Source organism: Mastigoproctus giganteus, chromosome 4, assembly GCF_048544385.1.
Source record: "Mastigoproctus giganteus isolate SK-2022 chromosome 4, ASM4854438v1, whole genome shotgun sequence".
NCBI lineage: Eukaryota > Metazoa > Arthropoda > Arachnida > Uropygi > Thelyphonidae > Mastigoproctus > Mastigoproctus giganteus.
In genome coordinates, this window is record NC_143578.1 from 242,013,524 (window position 1) to 242,033,688 (window position 20,165).

General features: G+C 36.1%; 1 protein-coding gene across 4 annotated transcripts in view; it reads right to left on the reverse strand.

The window, feature by feature from the left end:
• The window catches only part of LOC150087569 (ras-related protein Rab-23-like), a 115,239-nt gene that overhangs the window by 75,630 nt on the left and 19,444 nt on the right, over positions 1 to 20,165 (reverse strand). The window contains exon 1 of one of the 4 annotated variants that reach the window (XM_090372134.1): positions 7,688 to 7,821. The exons of the other annotated variants lie outside the window; for them this stretch is intronic. The gene's annotated coding sequence lies outside the window, so the exon portion shown is untranslated. Of the gene's footprint in view, positions 1 to 7,687; positions 7,822 to 20,165 lie in introns of those variants that run through there. 4 annotated transcript variants of the gene reach the window in all.

Sequence of the window (20,165 nt, forward strand, 5' to 3'; positions counted from 1 at the left end):
TCCATAAGTGGACATGAAAAGAGCCATTATACAGTTGTTCTAGCTTGTTGTGCCGACGGAATCAAGCTGCCTCCTATGCTGATTTTCAAACGCAAAACAATGCCAAAAGAAGACATTCCTCGAGGAGTGATTGTCCACGTTCATGACAAGGGTTGGATGGATCAGGATGGGATGAAGATCTGGTTTGAGAAAGTTTGGAGCAGGAGACCAGGTGGGCTCTTATGCAAACCTGCCCTATTGGTGCTTGATCAGTTCAGGGCACACATAACAAAAAACACAAAGATTGCTGCAGAGCAAAAAACAAAACTTGCCATCATACCTGGAGGCTTGACATCCCAGCTCCAACCACTTGATGTCAGCATTAACAAACCCTTCAAAGCTGCCATGAGAGACAAATGGAACCAATGGATGAAGTCTTCTGGGTACAATTTGACACCAGCAGGAAGAGTGAAGAAACCAACTATAGGAGAAGTTTGTACCTGGGTGAAAAGATCCTGGGATAATATCAAGATTGAGATCGTTGTCAAGTCATTTAAAAAGTGTGGCATTTCAAATGCCATAGATGGAACTGAGGAAGAGACAATATATGAAGACAGTGATTCGTCATCAGACACAGATGAGGACAAGTTAATGGATGGGAGTTTTGACAGTGATGAGCAGTTGTATGAATTTTATGATGAATAAAACTTGAGTTCAGTAACTTTATGTAATACATTTTTTTTTTCAAATTTTGGGCCCCAAAATTAAGGTGCGTCTTATACATGGGGAAATACGGTACCTTTATATATATCTATTGGCAAATTTTCTGTATATCAATGACAGCACCCAACGATTGCTAGGATAGCATGAGTGCTGTCCTAGCAACCAAATTACACTCTCAAGAGAAAGTTATGTTGAACTGTATTCAAACCCAAAAATTCATCATCATTTAGCTTGGGACTGTTCACAGCAAATGATGATATTATTTGCTGTGAACCAGATGCAGGACTTTGCAATTAAATAAAAGTTCAGTTTGTACTTTGGTTAATGCATAGGTCAGAGGATTTTGCAACTAACCATTTTGACCAGAAAATTATCATTAACTGTATTTACGTCACTTCAAATGTGTGCACTCCTCTGCTGACCATTCAGTTACATTTACAAGACGGCAATTCAAAAAGTCACACAACCCAAAATGAAAGCTAATTTCTCTTATTCTGATAACTATTTGAAATTCACAAACAGTTTCAACTTCTCAAATATCCACTACCAATTCCTTAAATGCTGATCACCAGGAGTAATTCTCCAATTAGCCAAAGATAACTTAAGTTGATTGCAATCCTTCTAAAACTCAGACCTGTCTTATATCTCGCAAAAACAATTCTTCTGCTTATCTTTAATGACACTCTTATTTCTAGACAAGATCATGTATCCATATTGGGGGTTACCTTGACTTCTAATCTCTCTTGGCACAAGCACATTACAAATATTGCTTCTTCTGAAATCTAGGTTCTCTTTCACTTTCAGTGTTACTTTTCTTCCAAACAGCTGTTCACTCTACAAATTGCAAAACTACCCTACCATGGAATATTGTTCCCACATCTGTGGCAGTGCCCCTAAAACCTCTCAGGCTTCTAGATGATATTCAAAAGAGTGCAGTTAGGTTAATTAAGACTCATCTCTAAAGAGTCTTCCCCACTGTCTGTCTCATAGGTATTCATTATTGCTGTGTGCCTTTTCTATAGATAATTCCATGGGCATTGTTCTGAATTGGCTTCTATAATTCCTGCTCTCTTTTCCAAAGCAGTCAAATACCTCTATAGGTTCTAATACTTCTCATGTTTGTAGTTTCATAAAGAAAAAAAAATGTATTGCAAAACAACATTGGTGATAACACTGTATATCTCTACAGGTAGAACAGTGGCCATAAGATTGCACTTAAACTCATCAATACTAGTTTTTATTTTTTTATATATATAAACCCCACACGTGAAAGGTATTAGAACCTATAGTATTAGTAACATGTGTGAGCTGAAGGTTGAGAAGATGATACTTGTCAACACTAGACTTGAATTTTTGTAGATTGTAATTTCTAGGAAATAGTATGAAGGGAGGTTGTTCCAGAAAACAGACATTCAAGGATAAATTAAGAAGAAGAAAACTTGGTTCTAAGTTTTAAGTTGGACAGCAAATGGATGTTAACTGGTTTCTGCACATGATCAGAGTAATTTGAAACAAAGAGGAGGAGGGGATTATAGATGTCAATTCAGAAGAACAGTTACCATGGAAGTATCTAGAGAAAAGGCATATATCAGAAACTCTGTCAATGAGACAGAGTGGAGAGATTTTGTATGAGATGAATCATTAATTAATCTACTGTACTCTTCTGAATGAAGTCTATCAGGGCGAGAGAAAGAAAGAGAGAGAGAGAGAGAGAGAGAGAGAGAGAGAGAGAGAGAGAGAGAGAGAGAGAGAGAGAGAGAGAGAGAGAGAGAGGGGGGGGGGGTTGAGTGCACCACTCCAGATGTGGGAATAATATTCTATGGGAGGGCAGATTTGAGATTTGTACAGAGTAAGTAGCTGTTTAGAAAAGAGTAAATACTGAGAGCAAAAGAGAAAACCCAGTTTTTTAGATTCAGAGGAAGCAATATTCAAGGTGTGCTTATGCTAAGTGAGATTAGAAGTCAGGGCAATCCCTAATAGAGATATGTAATTTTGTCCAGAAATCTGATGGTCATCGAAGATAAGCACAGAGGTAGAAGAATCCTCTTTTAGTATTAGCAGCGGCAAATGATGCAAGAAAGCAACCTAATACAGCATTAACCAAAAAAAAAAAAAAAAAAAAACCATACCATTTCACATATTCATTCCTCCAACAGTTCATATAGTTCTTCCTTGAATTCATTCAACCTATAAACTTTCACAAAAACAGAAAAGTTTGTTCCAGCAATCAACCACCTGCTGACTAAAGACAAACTTCTACACGTCCATTCTGTGACTGTCCTTTCTCAACTTGAATTTGAGTCCTCTCATGTGTGTAATCTGAGTAAAAGAAAGAATTCCATCAGCATTGAGCATGCCCAATCCATTCAAAGCCTTAAACACCTCAATAAGATCACCTTTCAGGTACCTATTCTCACTCAAGGTGCTGCAATTTGCAGCACTAAAGCCTTCCTTGGTAAGAGCACCCCTTGTTCCTTTCACCAATCTAGTTGCCCTTCTCTGTACTCATTCTAGCAGCTCTACATTCTTCCTAAAATGAAGATTCCATACCTGTATGCAATACTCAAGATGTGGCCTGACCATTGCCTTATACAATAGGATAATCACCTCCTTATTCCTACTAGCAAAACTTCCTGTATATCATTGATAAAATGCCATGAGCTCTCCTGGTAGCCTGTCTTCACTACTCAGAAAACTTCACATTCAACTGTACAATTACCCCCAGGTCTTTTTCATTTTCCACTACCCCGAGTGTAGTACACAGTTGGTATGTTAATCTGGGATTACTGCTACTGGGATATGCAGTACTTTGCATTTGTGAATATTAAACTCAATTGCCATTTTTCAGCCAAATGCCCAATTTTTTAAAATCTTGTTGCAGTAGTATACTCTTATCACCGTCATTAAACACCCTGCCACTTCTCATATAACCTGGAAACTGAGTCATTAAATTTAAATATTATGCCTGATAAACCTTTATCAATATTATTAATAAATAATAATAAAAAAAAAAACAATGGGCACCCAGCACCAAACTGTGGGGGACTCCCCTGATAACATTAATCCAGAATGAGTAGTGTCCATTAATAACAACTCTGTCTTCTCCCGCTCAAAACCATCCCTTTATCCATAGCATTAACTTGCCCTTACTGCTACATTGCTCCAATTTGTACATCAGTCTATTATGTGCAACAGTATAAAAAGCCTTCCTGAAATCCAAATATATGATATCAAAATTATTTTCTGCATGTAGTTACTGTGTTACTGCACCATAATACCCAATCAAACTGGTCAGCAAGATCACCACTTGACAAACCCATTTTTGTGAGTTATAAGAAAGGACTGAGTTTTAGGAGTGAAATTAAATAGGTTATCTTTGTCCTACTGGAGAGTCATCTGGAATTTAGCATTTAAGGAATTGGTGGTGGACATTTGAGAAGATGAAGCTATTTGTGCAGAGCAAGGTTTGCTCAAGGTTTCTCAAATTGGAAGGTGGAATGCAATGTGCCATCATCTGCAAAATTATAGATAGGTTAGTCAGTTTATAACAAAACCATCGTGACATTTTTCCTGTCTGAACTTATGTTTATAGTCAAACAATGTTTTTGTTCGTAGCTGTATTTGAATTTTAAAGTAAAATTTCAAGAAAAATAATCCAATTTTTATCAGCACTAAAATAAATCAATGATTTCATTATTAGCAGCCCATTTCATTTCATTGTTTTTGTGAAAACTTATAGCATTCATGAGAAAAAAAAAAAAAAAAAAAAACTGATGCCTTTCATTGCCTAAGGAAAAACTTTGAGCAATATTTATTCTGTATCAAAAAAAAAAAAAAGCTGAGTAGACTTTCATCAAAATATGGATGCCTTATTTAAATACACTAAGGTGTTAAAAAGGTCTCCATCCCTATTATATTCATGAACTTAAAGAACCTGCATTGAGTAAATCTGGTAAAGGAAAAAAAGATTACATTATATTTGGAATTCTGGACTACTTTCTTCAGTGAAATTTACTATTCACAAAACCACTTGAGTGGTTTTGTGAATAGTAAAAACAGCAATGAACATGGAGTAATGAAAATCTTCCATGTTTTTCATAAATTTCTCTTATATCCACAAAAAACAAAAAAAAAAAAATGGGTTGTGGTATGCTGTGGCATGTTGCCAAGTGATTGAATCTCTCTTCTTCAAAAACACTGTTGACAGAAATACACTGATATTTAATACATCAGTTTACACTACTCAACAATAACAATCATTGTTGGTAGCAACAGGATGGGGTGATCTGTCACACATGCAACAGAAGAGTGGCAGTGCTGAGAGACTTTTCAGTGATAGTCTTATTTCTAAAAATTTGTGGTCCCCAAAGTACCCAGATTTAATGTTATTTGGATTGTTATTTTTGAGGCTTATTGAATGGCAATGTGTAAAAAATAACCCCCACACCTTGCAAGAACTGAAAGCCAAAATACAAAATAAAATTGCAAACACACACATTCAAACACTACAAAGATGTCACTGAATATACTGAAAAAAATTCTAAGCATGCATTCAGGAAGGTGGGCATTTTCAATATTTATTATAATTTCTTTTAATAATTACTTTATGATCATTATAATTTTTTATAATCACCATAGTTATTATCAATTCTTGATTACATGATCTGATAATATGGAATTTAAAATGCATCCCTTTAATTGTGGTGTTAAGAAATGAATGTCTATGCTAGGCAACTCCCAGGCATTTACAGTAACTGCTTTAAATAGGAATCCAAAAGCTCTTTCAAAGTGTTTAAATTGGACTGTAATGGAATGACACTCTGTCAAGTACCCTTTGTGGGGGGAAGGGGAATAATTTCTAATTCTTAAATTTTAAATTCTTTACTAGTTTAAAAATGGCAAATAAGTTTAATATTTTTATTATTTTTTTTTTTATGAAAACCCCAAACACGAAAGGTATCAAAACCTATAGTACTTAGTACCGTGCATGGGTTGAAGAAGTATGGGGGGGGGATGCCGGAAACTTTGCTCTAGAGACTAAACATGGATTTCACCACTTCAAGCCTCCAATAAGCAAAGTGGTGGTATTTCACCGGTTGAATTTGTGCAACCCAAATATCATTAATAAAATTATTAACTCTTTCACTATCCACATACACTTTCTGTTTTCAGCTATATGCTTCCAAGTTTTGTAAAAAATATTAATCTAACCTTACTACAGCAATTCTTTGGTTTGATGCAAGGAAGTAAAGAATTATGTTCTTGCATTAAATCAAACATAACTGGAGGTGAGTTTTGCAAAGTATGCAAAGAATTCAGCTCTAGTAAGGTCAGATTAAAAATTTTCAAAACTAAGCTTACAGCAAAGATATCTACAAATAAGACAATAAAAGAATTAATAAATTTAATTACTGATATTTGGGTTGTACAAATTTCAAATCACCCTATAGCACAACTTAATTACCATTTTCAGTTGGATAATTTTTCTAAGTCATATTGTAATAACATTCCTTAGTTTTTACCGTTAACAACCCTGCCCATCTAAATATAATCAGCAAATTCTGACATTAAATTTGTAGAACCAACATCATATCATTAACTACTGATAGGTTGCTAACTCTCCCCTTCAACTTTAAATAATAAATTTCTACTATTAAAATTATGTCAGTGTTAATGTTTTTAGTGTTTAACATGCACCAGTGATTATATTTGAATTGTATCTCCCTCCTCCAATATCACACCACATTATCCTACTTATGAATAAAACATTATGTCAAAAGCCTTTCTAAAATCAAAGTAAACTATATCAAAATTACTCCTTGCATCCCATTCCTTTGTAACTGAAGGCTGGTTAAAAAAGAAAAAAACCATGAAAAACAAAAAAGAAAAAACTACCCTTAAAAAAACCATGCTCTAACTCATATTATTGCTATCAAGGTAATCTTGCACTGCATCCTTAATCGGATTGCATTATTTTTCCTGACATATAAAATCCGACTTAGATAGCAGTGTCCAGATCACTTTTGGAACCCCCCCCCCCTCTGTGTATGAGAAATATTTGCTCATTTCTAATCTTCAATACATTGCTTGAATCTAAAGAAAGCCTCTATTATTATGGATAAGAATTAACAATTGATAATTTCTTCTCAAAAGCAATTTCATTTATCACTGAACAGTTGTTAGCTGAACTAACAAACATATTCTTATAAGTTTATGTTAGTTCTGAACACAGATGTAAAGAACCCGTTCAATTCAGTCATCTGATCTCAGTTGGTCACCTATACTGATATTGCTGCTCATCTATTATGGGTCAATATGGTTCATGCCTTTCGTTTCCTTTCCTTTCCTTTTAGTGTACATATCATCAAAGAAAGTATTATCTTCTAGGAGCTCTTTACTCTTCATCAGATTTCATGAGCAGTTTTATTTGGCTGGTACCAATTTCATCAATTCTTTGGTTATTGATTTCAGTTTTCATCTTGAGCCCTATATTTTCTAAAGATAGGGTGCAGCATGTAATGTCCAAAATTATTTTCTGGACATTACATTTCCCACCTTATACGTCTATGACTAAGAAATTCTAACTGATCCCACTGCCTTGGACTCGAATAATGTCCAAGGCTGTTCAGAAAATGAAGCTTCTCTTTTCTTCTCCAATTCAGAATAACAATGAAGTGTTATTCTCTTATCTTTATAATTTCAATGGAAACTGGATATCTAAAATACAATTTATGTTCAGGTACAAATATATTCTCTTGCATGCTACTGTATAATGAAATGTTAATGAAGTACCAGACAATAACAGCATTTAAGATTTTTTTTGTTTCCAGCCTTCGGTTTAATTCGCTGATTAACGTTAATGTTCACAAAAAGCTAACATTTTTAATAACGGTATGGCCCGTTAGTGGCATGCTGAAGGCTAAAACGCAGCAGACACGCACACGAATTTGAAATAATCGCTAGACATCACGACACATGTACCAACCTGATAAGGGCTCGGTAGTCAACAAGCCAATCACGTTAAGGGGTCAGTGCTCTTTGAATGGGAGACAAATCTTCCGTATACAGGTTTGGGTTACTTTTTGCGGCAGTGTTAATTCACCGACAACCTGCACCGTCCGTCTCTTCACGACTGAAACGGGGAAAGGGAAGCAGCAGCAGGCCAACGCCGACCCATTTCGCTTCATACTTGAATATACCTGTTAACGCCGACATGTTATACTTGGAAATAAATCAATACAGCGACCTTTATGAGTGTTTCTAGGAACACTGCATCTTAAGTGAAGCGTGTGCACGTTGCAATTTCTACACTGATAAACGCAAGTAGTAGAGCCTATTGATTTCCGTTACAGAGTAAGATAATGTCTGGGGCTTCTCTCCCTCCCCAGCTTTGAATACTTAAAATTTCATTTCCCGATCACTAAAACTACAGGGCTATTCGCTATTTTGGTTTTGAAACTTCGGAAAAGTTCTGGATGAGCGGTTAACTCAAATGTTTCCAGCAATGAAATATTAATTACACCAAAAGTAGAAAATCCATTTCTTTCTCCAGTGTAATAGCCAAATTATACAAGATTTTTTTTTTTTTTTTTTGTATCTGCGAAAGAATAGAGAGAGAGAGAGAGGGAGAGAGGAAATGCCACTCATACCTTCTTATTTTGTTGTATTTTTGAAGCATGGTGAATCTTCTCATTTGCTATATTTGCATTCGAATTTCCAATGGACAGTTTTACCCAAACACCAGTAATTTAAAAGTTATACAGATAGAATAAGGTTCGCAATGCTTTACAATACTGCAACAAAATTCACATAAATAGTCTGTTTATAGTCCTGGACGGCCACATAGGGTCAGAGTTTACAAAAGAGGAAAGAATATTAGAAGATTTGAATGCATGGATTTGTTAACTGTACTTCAAACTGACCACTTGGCTACGTTGGATGACAAGAAGCGCATACAGTTAAGCAGCACCAAACCCGGTTAGTTATTGTTTATTGAGTTGCAAATTACCTAATTCCATCCATCATTCAAGTGCCTCACAATGATAGCGCAATATGAAAACAGAGGCTACACTGTGCTCTGAGACAGCAAGCAAGGTCAATTAAACAGATACCCATTGGGGTGGGAACTAGTGGATATTTATTTATGAAGTTCTAGGAAGACAGACCCAGTTCCCAGTAACATCAGTATAGGCGGTCATAACGGCTCTGGAGCTTGGGAGGTATCATATCTGGTTCCAAATGACATTTTAATATTACAGAGGAAAAACTTTGCAGTAAAAAAAAAATATATAATAATTCAATTAAAGATATTCAAAACTGCTTTAATTTATTAACATTTTAGCGTGGTAATTTTCTTATCCACACAATGCACTCATTACAGAATTGTAGATTTCAAAAATAATGGCGTAAGGAATGTTTGGCTATTTTCAATAAGAAACGTCATGGTATTCAAAAATTAAAAGGGACAAAATTTTTAGGCAGGATAGAGGAAGTAAACAGCATTAAAAACAGAGTTAATGTCTTATGCAGATTGTTATTTTTTGTCTATTTTTTTAAATAGATTAATTAATTAAACAGATGTGAAAGTTGGCACCCAAGGTTACAAACTGTTGATCACTCAGGTAAAGGAAAATTCTGTTAGCATACGATGGAAGCAAACATTTCTGAATAGCTTAATGGAAAGACAAGGAAACAGAATCAGACATTAATCTGTGACAGTTTTGGGGCATTTGCTGTTTGGGTACTTTTATCAAGATGCATTAGGCAGCAGAACAGGGAAAAAGTTAGAGGACATAACAGTACGTATTACAAAGTGGGTCATGAAATTCACGATATAGACATTAGCAATTTAACTGTGAAAAGTCATCAAAACCAGAAGTTTTTCTTCAAGGGCAATGATTTAATGACCTCAATAATTTGGGTCCTAAATAAATAACATACTAAATAAAAAGGAAAAAATTGGGAGTAATAGAATTATTATTCTATGAGAATGAGGGCTAAAATCATTGAAACAACCAAAGTGGCTAAACCAATCCACCAAATCAAAAGCTGCACTGATAAGGACTGCAGATTTCTGATAAGATTTTTTATATTATATATATATATAATATTAATTTTGCATTAATAAACTATCTGATCTGAAGTCATGGAAGATACAAGTCTATAAATAGAAACCAGTCATATATAAATAAAGAGTATGATAGTTCTAATGGATTGATTACTAAAGTTGATGATTCAGATATTTTATGTGACAAATATAAATCACGCAACAATTGTAACCAGGTGAAATAAAAAACAGAATTTTCAAAAAAAGTGATCTGAGTCAAAGTTGATGAGAGAGGAGACTCATTTCAAACCAGAAATTTGTAAAAATTTGGTCTAAAATACATTCCTTGTTGGGAAGGGAGAGAGGAAGATTAATTGACACTACTTAATTGGTATTAGTGCTAGTTAAATGAATCAAGGAAGCAAAGGTTAAACAGCATAAGCAAAAAACTTTAGTCATTTTATCTGCCCATTCCTTCTAGTGTGCATGTGTGTGTGTTTTTATGAAAACTCTAAAAACAAAAAAGGTATTAGAACCAATAGTACAGTACTTAGTACCATACATGGGCTGAAGGTTTGAGAAGATGAAAAAAGATACTTGTTGACACTGAATTTCTGTAGATTGTAATTTTCAGCAAATAAGTGTGAAGAAAGGCATGTTCCAGAAAACAGATATTGAACAAATAAATGAGGAAGAAGAAAAATTGGTTCAGTGAATTTGAAGTTTGAAATAAAAGAATGCTCACTGGTTGCAGCATTTTTTATAACTAGTTTAGAAGAATGAAGGGGGGGAAATTAGAGAAGCCAATTCAGGACAGTGCCCATGAAAATATCTATAGAAAAGGCATACATCAGAAACAGAATTAACCTAAATGATCTCTTTTTAAGAGTTTAGAAGCCCGAGACAGGTTATGGGGCACCACCCAAGATGTGGGAACAATATTCCATGGTAGGACAGATTTGACATTTGCTACAGAATAAGCAGTGGTTTAGAAGAAAAGTAATGCCGAGAGCAAAAGAGAAAATACAGTTTTTTAAATAGAGGAAGCAATATCTGTGATATTTGTGATGTGCCTATGCCAAGAGAGACTAGAAGTCAGAGTAATCCCTAATAGAGATATGCGACCTTGTCTAGAAATCTGAATGGCATCAAAATTAAACATAGGAGCAGAAAAATCCTTTTTCAGAAATAAGAGACAACTGAGTTTTAGAAGGAATGATATTAACTAAGTTACTTTGGCACCACAGGAGAATTACTTTGAGATCAGCATTTAAGGAAATGGTAGTGAATATCTGAGAAGTTTAAGCTGTTTGTGCAGGGCAAGATTACTCAAACTGAAAGGTGGAATACAATGTGCTATCATCAGCAAAATTAAGGGTAGGATTTCCAGTAAATGGAAGAAGGTCATTAATATAGAAGAGGAAAAGAGTAGGAGAAAGAACTAAATCTTGGGGAAGACTAGCATTAGTGAAGTTATAATACAGAGAGCCATCCACCATAACTTGAAATGAGTGGTCAGAGAGAAAACTGGATACCCAATTACAAAATACAGTTGGCAATCCATAAGATGTAAGCAAATTTAGAAGACCTTTATGTCAAACAAGGTCAGAAATCTTTGTAATGTCAAGGGCAACTGCTTGAGAATCACCAGACTTTTCCAATGAATTTGTTTACAGATGGGTAACATAAGCCAGTGCATTGACATTGATGGAACTCAATGGCAATTGTTGATCAGATAGAAGGTTTCTAGATAGTTTAGGAGTTGGCAGTTAATGGATTTCTCCATTACTTCAGAAAGAGTAGAAGTGCAATGAGATAACTGGATGGGAGGGATTTTTGTAAAATCCATTAAATTTATTCAACCTACTCACTTGCACAATGAGAGGTGAACATTCATTTTGGAAAATTATTGGAAAAAAATTTTGGAAATTTATTCCAAAAATCAATTGTGCTCGGGCTGAAGAAAAATATCTGTACATTTATTCTACAACCATCCTTCATCAGTATTTACTTTATTTAATCATTTTAAAGCCTTATGCACTTCAGTTAGGTCACCACATGGATGCTTAGTTTCTAGAGACTGCAGTTTACAGAACCACAGTCTCTCTTGGTTAGAATAATCACATTTTGTACCCTACCTAATCTTGTTGCTCTTCTCTACATCCATTTAACAGATCTGTCCTTACTAAAATGTGGTTTCCAAATCAATATGTAGTATTTCACATGTGGCCAAACCACTGCTTTATATACTGAGATAATCAAGGGTGTGATGATGGTGGGAAATGCATGAGCCCTCTTGTTAAATTTTTGAGGATTATCCAAGTCCCTTTTTAAAAAAAACAGTTTAATAAAATTTAAAGATATTATATCAAGGGATTACCATTAGCCGAAACTCTTCTAGAGAAAGCCCCTTGTTAACAAATTAGCAGTACAACCCTGGGGTTAATCACCTTTGTCTCTGCATATCACTGAAAGAACCTATGGGCTGTTCTAGCAGCCTATTTGTGCTGAGAATTTCAAGTGATGCCGTACAATTACCTTTAGATCTCTTTCATTCTCCATGACCTCGAATTTACCACTCAAACGGTACTGGATGTTATGCTGGGATTCTGCTACCCAAATGCTGCACCTTGCATTTATCACTATTAAACTTTAACTGTCATTTTCCATCCTATCTACTGGGTTTTATCTCATCCTCTTGAAATAGCAGAACCCATTTATTCTCATTAACCACTGTTCACACTTTTGTATCATGTAATATTTCAAGTTTCAGCAAACTGAAACTTGAAATATCGTATTTCCCCATGTATAAGACGCACCTTAATTTTGGGACCCGCAATTTGAAAAAAAAAATGTATTACATAAAGTTATTGAACAAGTTTTATTCATCATAAAATTCATACAGCTCCTCATCACTGTCACAAAACTCCCATCCATTAGCTTGTCCTCATCTGTGTCTGATGATGAATCACTGTCTTCATATATTGCCTCATCCTCAGGTCCATCATTTGAAATGCCACACTTCTTAAATGACTTGACAACGATCTCAATCTTGATATTATCCCAGGATCTTTTCACCCAGGTACAAACTTCTCCTCTAGTTGGTTTCTTCACTCTTCCTGCTGGTGTCAAATTGTCCCCAGAAGACTTCATCTATTGGTTCCATTCGTCTCTCATGGCAGCTTTGAAGAGTTTGTTAATGCTGACATCAAGTGGTTGGAGCTGGGATGTCAAGTCTCCAAGTATGATGGCAAGTTTTGTTTTTTGCTCTACAGCAATCTTCTTTGTATTTTTTATGTGTGCCCTGAACTGATCAAGCACCAATAGAGCAGGTTTGCGTAAGAGCCCACCTGGTCTCCTGCTCCAAACTTTCTCAAACCAGATCTTCATCCCATCCTGATCCATCCAACCCTTGTCATGAACGTGGACAATCACTCCTCGAGGAATGTCTTCTTTTGGCATTGTTTTGCGTTTGAAAATCAGCATAGGAGGCAGCTTGGTTCCGTCGGCACAACAAGCTAGAACAACTGTATAATGACTCTTTTCATGTCCACTTGTCTTCACAGTTACAGTTTTCACTCCTTCTTATCAAAAGTTCTGTTACTTGGGACATCAAATTGAATGGGGGACTTCGTCAATATTTGCAATCTGTCTCAACTCAAACTGGTGTGTCTTCCGACATCGAATGACAAAACGATGAAATTCAAGGACCTTCTGCAATAGCTTTCAGGCATCTTTTGGGCAAGTCTGGTGCGTGTACGCATGCTTAGTCCATTCCGTTTCATGAACCTGAAGCACCAATTGTGTCCTCCTTTGAAATCAGTAACTTCTTTTTCATCAGCAATTCTTCTTGCCTCATGCTGAACCATCTTTGGACACAGGAATTCCAATTGCCCTTTGCTCCTCAATCCATATCTTCAATTCCCTCTGTAAATCAAGCCATTTTGCCAACTTGCCTCTAATGGCCTTCTTCCTGTAGCCAGTCTCGGATTGTTTTCTCAGTTGGAGGAGGACCAAACTTAGTTCAGCAGCACGATTTCCATTCACTTTTGCAAACTGGATCACTTTTAACTTGAATTCAGCACTGTACGAAAATCTTTTCTCAGCCATTTCTGGGCAGAACGTGGCAAAACGTAACCGAATATACCGGTAACAAGTGCAAAGCAATGAGCGCAAAGACAACAAGCGCAAAAAAGCAGGAAATGCAAATTTAAAAAAAAAAAATCTACAACCACTGTATAAGACGCACCCAGTTTTTATACCCCAAATATTTCAAAAAAAAATGTCTTATACATGGGGAAATACGGTACCTATTTGAATACCTTGAAATATCAATTTCATTTAAAAATATCAAAAACAGTAAGGGACCGAAAACTGATCCCTGTGGAAGTCCACTTATCACACTGGTCCATGAAGAGCAGCTGCCTTCTACCACCTAATGGCATATTGCCCCAATTTAAACAACAATCATACATGTGACACAGCATCAATGGCTTTACGAAAATCTATGTATATCAAAATTATTCTTTGCATTCCAATTTCTTTCTAATAACTTCAGTCACTAATCAGACTGGTAAGGTATGAGCTCCCTTTAAAAGCTATTCTGCAAATCTATAGATGTTACATCTTTAGGTGAAACTACAGATATAATGCCTATAGATTTGCATAGATCTCATAGATATGTCTTATATTTGTCAGAGACTTTTTGAACCATCCCAAATTTTATTACATCAGGACAATAGAAGGCTGTTAGTTTATTTCTTTTTTTCCTATCTTACATAGGCAATCTATGTACCATATAAGTATTTTAGCTGAAGTACTGAATATTATTTGTTTCTGCATGCCTATTGAAGGAATGAATGGGCAATATGGCAGATGCACAGAAACACAAAATGCCTTCAGTTTGTACATAAAAGTTGATCTTTTGCCTTTTTTCCCCCACTAGTAATAATACATGATTTATTAAAATAAATTATTTATTATTACTATTTTCTAACACTCCTGAAATGTATTATTACTCCATTAACTAACTTGTGTTTCCTGCCACTAAGCCCATCTGACATCCATTTAGGCCTAAATTCCAAACAATCTCTTATTTTGTAGATAACAAATGAAGTTTAACATTGACAAATGTAAAGTACTAAATATGGGAAGCAGTAATCCCAGAGTAATGTATCAACTCTGTGGTACCACACTGACAGTGGTAGAGAATGAAAAGGACATGGAGGGTAATTGTGCAGGCAGATATGAAGTTTTCTAAGCAGTGCAGACAGTCTGCAAGAGTAGCTCATGGCATCTTGTCAATGATATACAAGAAGTTTTCTAGCAGGGAAAAGGAGGTAATTATCCCCTTGTATAAGGCAATGATCAGGCCACACCTTGAGTACTGTATACGGGTCTGGAGACGTCATTTTAAGAAGGATGTAGAGCTGATGGAACGAGTACAGAGAAGGGCAACAAGATTAGTGAATGGAACAAAGGGTTGCTCTTACGAAGAAAGAGCTTTTAAGTTTTGCAAATTACAGTGTCTGGAGACTAGGCGCCTGCGAGGTGATCTGATTGAGGTGTATAAAGCCTTGAATGGTTTGAGCATGCTCAATGCTGATGGGATTCTTCCTCTTGCTCAGAATTGCCTGAGAGGGCATAAATTCAAATTGAGGAAAGACGGTTATAGGATAGATGTGCAGAAGTTTGCCTTTAGCCAGCTGGTGGTTGATTGCTGGAACAAACTTCCATCTGTCGTTGTAGAAGTTGATAGCTTAAATGGATTCAAGGCAGAACTCGACAAACATTTGGAGGGAGTGGATGAGTGAAATAAAGGTTTTTTTTTTTTTTTTTTTTTTTTTGGCTGATGCTATATAAGCTTGCTTTCTTGCATCATGTGCCTTTGCTAATGCTAACACTTAAGTGATCTCTCTCTCCCTGAGTACTTTTCTGAACACTTCCCAACTTGCCATTTACATTTTAAAACAATGACATAATTTTAAATAATGTCCGAATCCATTATAATCACTTTTGCAAAAACAAAAATCTTTCACTCTATAATTAACAGTAGTTATTTCATTGAATAAATTACATGCTAACACACTATGATTACTGCCACCCAAAGGTTCCTTTACTTGAAGATCCCTCTCTAACATGTTGCTGTATAAAGCTGTCATGCAGCAAATCATCTTTTAAGGACAAAAAAAGATGATACTGTTGTACATGTTGGCACTAATAACATTAAGAATAAGAGATCTGCAAAATTATTAACAAATTTGCGAGTTAGGGTTAAATTTGAAAGTGTCTGCAATTCTGGCCAGAGTCGCTGGAGAGATTATGCAAGGCTCATGAGTTAAAATTTATCTCAGCATACTTTGTGCTTGCTAACAGAAGAGTGCTTCTATAGGGATGGGATACACTTAAATTGAAAGGGCGCAAGAATATTTGCCAATGCTATCAAGGCAGTGTTCAGTGGGTCAGAAACTGCTAACTCAGGGGGGGTGATACAGAAACTAGCAGATTAACAATAGGTAACAGAAGATTAAGCCATAGGCAGAGGTGAAAGATTCTTGCACTGCTTCTGCTGGAAATAAGCAGCAGCCTTGAAAGCAAAATGCTTGGGATTTCAAGGACTGCTGGGAGTTATCATGAAACAAGTAAATACATGGGCTGTGTTAGGGTAATTATGATTAAAAACAGGTGCATGTACACCAATGCTACGGGCATAGTAAATAAATTTGATGAATTTGAAGTGCCGGTCAAGACATCAAATGTAGACATTGTTGGGAGATCAGAGACATGATGTCACTCAGATATAAGGATGTAGAATTTAAATGAGAATTACAATGTGTACAGAAAGGAAAGGAAAGGTAGGGAGTTATGCCCTTAGCTAAGAAGCACATAAAATAAAAGGCAGTGTTCAGGCACTGGTCAGGTTGAGATATATTAAATGCTACTCAAATGGAAAATAAGTATATAACAAAAGGTGTTTGGGTGTTTTCATGGAGATGCTGATATTAGGCATGGGATACAGTGCCTTGCAACAAAATGGACTTCAAATTTATAATTCTATTACTGTTTGTAAAATAATAAGAGGAGTTTACCTCAATATAGTACGTAGAACAGTTCCTTATGATACCCTCCAGAAATTAAAACGAAAAAAAAACCGACAACTTACTAGTACATTAGAGTAAAATATAAATAATTAAAAAAACAATTAAAAATCAAATTAACGCAATTTAAAAAACAGACGTTAATAAGTTGCAAACATTATCGGATAGGTCAAGACACGTTCATGCGAATTCTAACATACTGTCGTGGGCTTGCAACCAAGTTCATACGAGTTGGGTGACAACCTCCCCACAGACACACAACGTACTACCACAGAATATGTCAGCTAGTTCACGAACACCCCCTCAACCCAGTATTCAACGAACCGACATATCAACAGGTTACAAATCTTTCCTCATGTACACTATCGCAGGACCAGATTTCACTTTTATCCAAAGGACTAAATTATAATTTACCACCTCAAAAACTACCAAAAAAACAATGCGTAATTGATACTGAATTTGGACTTCATAATGTTCCACAAAAAGATGTATTTATTCAACAAGTTAACCAAGTAGTGAATAACATAAAAGAAACACGACTTCCTAAATTGAATACACATGACAGTTTAGCTTTACAAGAACTTCGGTGAAATAAGGACATCATTATACAGAGGGCAGATAAAGGAGATACAGTGGTAATACTAGATAAACCCGATTATATTAATAAGTTAGATTCAGTTGTTTCAGATACCTCCACTTATCTTGAAGTAGACCCGGCACTGTTTACCAATTTAGTCAATCAATACAATAAAACGTTAACCACGTATCGAAAAAATGACTACATTACTATGGCCCAGTTAAAGGAATTGAAGGCCAGAACATACAATATTCCTGCACTTTTCGGTCAGGTAAAATTACACAAGACTGGATTTCCTATTCGACCTATTGTTTCCTACAGGAACTCGGCATTTTCATCCTTAGCCACACATGTACAAATATAACATTATAAAACCCTTTAGACAGGTAATACAATTTGGGATTAAGAACTACAATACATTATTTAATAATCTTAAAGACTGTAGACTCGGCGACAATGATAATTTATTCTCACTAGATGTTACCTCGTTATATACGAATGTAAACGTTGAATACACATTAGATATTATTTGGGATATGTTAAATAAAAACTCGACACCGATTAATTATATGAAACTACCTATTAAGGAAATTTTTCACTTAATTAAACTGTTAGTTGAGGCCAACTACATCACCTTTCAAGACAAGGTGTACAAACAAATTTTTGGATTACCAATGGGTTTGAGCCTGAGCGGCTTAATGTCAGAGATCTATCTCTCAACGATTGAGCATATACATTTGATACCTTTTCGACCCCCGTATCACATACTACGGGAGGTATTTAGACGATGTTCTAGTTATTACTGATAGTAGTACTATCCAAAACATTTTACATTCGTTTAATAATATTCATTCTAGACTCAAATTTACATTGGAAAGGGAGGATACGGATACAAAGTCATTAAAGTCATCTTGGCACTAATGACATTAAGAGTAGAAGACCGGCGGAATTACTTGACAAGTACAGGTCACTGATGAAAAAAAGCCGTGAATTAGGGTTGAAATTGAAAGTGTCTGCAATTCTGCCCAGACACGATAGGAGGGAGTATATGATGAGAGCCCTGTCAATCAATTCGGCCCTGGAAAGATTGTGCAGGGCTCAAGGGGTAGAATTTTTTTCAGCCTGGTCTGTACTTGTTAACAGGAGAGACTGCTTCTACAGGGATGGGATACACTTAAACAGAAAGGGTGCAAGAATGTTTGCTGATGCTATCGAGGCAATGTTAGGTGGGTCGGAAAACTGCTAGATTGGGGGGATACAAGGACTAATAGATTAACAGTAGCCACTGGCAGAGGTGAAAGTGATTCTTGCACTGCTTCTATTGGAATGAGCCGCAGCCTGGAAAATAAGATGCAGGATATTTCAGAGACTGCTGGGAATCATTGGGGTACAAGTAAACACATTGGTTGTGTTAGGGTAGCTAAGAAAAAGAACAGGTGCATGTATACTTGTGTGTACACCAATGCTAGGAGTTTAGTAAATAAATTTGATGAATTTGAGGTATTGCTCAAAACATCAAAGGCAGATATTGTGGGGATTTCAGAGACGTGGTGTCACACAGATATAAGAAATGCAGAACTGGAATTTGGGGAGTACAATGTCTACAGAAAGGATAGACAGGATAGGAAGGGAGGAGGGGTTATGCTATTAGTTAAAAAACACATAAAATCCAAGGAAGTGAAGCCAGTCGACATCGCTGGACAGTGCAGTGTCGAGTCAGTTTGGTGTGACATAAGCATTGGGAGATCAAAATTGAGAGTAGGAGTGTGCTATAGGCCTAATGACTCTGATGAGTATAATAAGAAACTGTTCGGAGAAATAGAGTGGGCCAGTAAATCAGAGAGTCTTATAATGGGGGATTTTAATTTCCCAGATATTGACTGGAATTTGGGGGCTGGTCACTCACACAGTAGCAAGGCTTTTGTGGATTTATTGGATGATTGTTTTCTACATCAGCATGTTCGGGAGGCAACTAGAGGGAGTAATACTCTTGATTTGATTATCAGTAGTGATTCTTCATGCATTAAGAATCTGCAGATAAATGAACCACTTGGTGGCAGTGATCACAGTGTGCTGAAGTGGGAGTTACTCAAAGAGGTAACTACCATTAGGGGTAAAGGGAAGGGGTATTGCTTTCGTAAAGGTGACTACAATGGACTGAGACAGTATTTAAATTCTATACAGTGGCATCAACTGATGATATTGCCAACAGCAAATTCAAAATGGGAAGCATTCAAAGAACTTATCGTGGAAGCTACTAGGCTTTACATACCAACTAAGAAATATTGTTCAAGGTTTAGGCCTAAATGGTTGTCAGATGAACTAATGAGGCATATGGCAGAGAAGAAAAATGCATGGGATACATACAAATTAACACGTGACACGGACGCCTATGATAGATACAAGTTGATCTGTAACCAAGTTACAAAGGAGGTTAGGCAGGCGAAGGCAGATTACGAGAGATCCTAATGACTCTGATGAGTATAATAAGAAACTGTTCGGAGAAATAGAGTGGGCCAGTAAATCAGAGAGTCTTATAATGGGGGATTTTAATTTCCCAGATATTGACTGGAATTTGGGGGCTGGTCACTCACACAGTAGCAAGGCTTTTGTGGATTTATTGGATGATTGTTTTCTACATCAGCATGTTCGGGAGGCAACTAGAGGGAGTAATACTCTTGATTTGATTATCAGTAGTGATTCTTCATGCATTAAGAATCTGCAGATAAATGAACCACTTGGT